This window comes from Austrofundulus limnaeus, unplaced genomic scaffold, assembly GCF_001266775.1.
Source record: "Austrofundulus limnaeus strain Quisiro unplaced genomic scaffold, Austrofundulus_limnaeus-1.0 Scaffold71, whole genome shotgun sequence".
NCBI lineage: Eukaryota > Metazoa > Chordata > Actinopteri > Cyprinodontiformes > Rivulidae > Austrofundulus > Austrofundulus limnaeus.
In genome coordinates, this window is record NW_013952473.1 from 479,773 (window position 1) to 481,677 (window position 1,905).

A 1,905-nucleotide genomic window follows, 5' to 3' on the forward strand; every position below is an offset into this window, starting at 1 on the left:
CTTTTATTCGTACTTTAGAAAGCATAAATTTTAGCAAGGTTTGATGCAAAGTGTAAACAAGTCAAATCAGTTAATAGTCATTTTAGTCGTTAAATTTTGTATAAATGCTTCACACACCCGACAACAAATGATGTAATTTACGCAGCAAAAGCAGCTTTTTAAAAACTGAAACATTTTAAACTTTTCAAAACTTTTTAAACTTTTTAAAAACAAAACAAAAAACATTTGAACTATCCACTAATCTGAAAGTGCATCATTAATTAATGCAGCTGCTAGTAGTTAAGTGTCTTTTTGTGAATCCTTCTAAAGTGAAGCCTGTTTATGCTTTATGTATTTGTTAATGTAGAAAAAAAACCTTAGGGGCCAGAAGTTTCACCTGTGGAGTTCAGACCAAAATCATAGTCAAGTATTAATTTGACTAAACATCTTGATGCATCTCAGTAATCCAGGTAGAAAAAAAAATCTAAAAGAAAAACTGAAAAAAAAAATAGGAGAGGACCTACTTATTTTTTTTTCCTTTTGATTATGACTAAACCTTTATTTAACCAGGTAGAACTCATTGAGATTAAAAATCTCTTTTTCAAGTGAGACCTGACCAAGAACAGCAGCAGCACACAAATATTACCAAATTCAAAACTACAGATATTAAACTACAATCAAATACATCATGATAAATAAATAAAAAAAAACAAGAAATTCAAACAATTTTTAAACGAGAGATGCCAACATATACCTGTCAGCATTTGTCTGGTTACTAGGCTGTAATCTCCTGTCATCATGTGTAGAAACATGATTTCAACCTGGAAAGACTCACACACAGAAAGAAAGCAAATAGTTTTATTAACACAATCTTACTGAAACTTCTGACCCGCACAGCCAATCAGCGTGGAGTTCTTTTCTAAGCCACCATCCAATCAGCACGAGAAAAAACAGTCACGTGCAGAGCTCAGCCAATAGAAATAAAACAGAAACAGCCCTTTCCYGTCTGCGACGTAAACCGAGGAGCTAAGCTAACCATGAGCTAATAATCCGCCAGGATCTTGGTGAAATTTATCATCCGAAGTGTTCGTTCAGCACCCGAAGAGTGTTCGGAAGGTGTGTAGGAATATATTTACAGACTTTTAGTTTACCTGTCTAAGTAGTTCGCTTCATTTAGTTGTCCGAAAGCAACTATTTACCCAGCAGCTATTGTTAGCAAGGCTCTGTGGAGGCAGTGGCAACACCGCAGCTCTCCTCTGCCTGAAGACTTTACTGCATTCTATAACAAAGCAAGGTTTTACATAGATAATAAAAAAAGACTAATTAGTGTTAATGTTTATCTTGTTACATTACGGTTGGTAATGGTTAGACAGTTTCCTACGTGTTGTCAACACTCAGAAACATGGAGTGTGGTGTCCGTACACTAACTTACTGTCCTGACAGCACCTTTAATGATGCATTTTTGTTGTTATATGTAGACTGTCTTTGTCATGCTGCTTATAATGATATTAAAATTCTAAGTCATCCAAGTCATGATCAATCCCCCCAGAAAAGAAAAGAGAAAATAATGCAAAAATAAATAATAAAATAAAATCAACTGAACTTCTATTCTAAATATAAGTCCAATTTTGTGTTTTAACTTTTGATTACACCGATTTTACATTGTAACATTAATGTTGGTTGAAAACTAATCGTTTTATTGGTTTTAGTAGAAAGTTAATTCACAAATTATTTATATTTTTCTAATCCATCAGAAAAGCTTATTAAATAAGTTTCTCAAAACAGTTAAAATTAAACACAATTCTAGGGGAAAAACATAAAGTCACTTCAGTATAGGGCTGCCACAAACGATTATTTTTATAATCGATTAATCACCGATTATTTTTTCGATTAGTCGACTAATTGGATCATACGTTAATTGAATAT

General features: G+C 32.9%; 1 protein-coding gene across 1 annotated transcript in view; it reads left to right on the forward strand.

The window, feature by feature from the left end:
- The first annotated feature begins 981 nt into the window (after positions 1-981).
- med7 (mediator complex subunit 7) overlaps positions 982-1,905 on the forward strand; it is a 3,269-nt gene continuing 2,345 nt past the window's right edge. The window contains exon 1 of the mRNA XM_014010616.1: positions 982-1,095. The gene's annotated coding sequence lies outside the window, so the exon portion shown is untranslated. The remainder of the gene's footprint in view (positions 1,096-1,905) is intronic.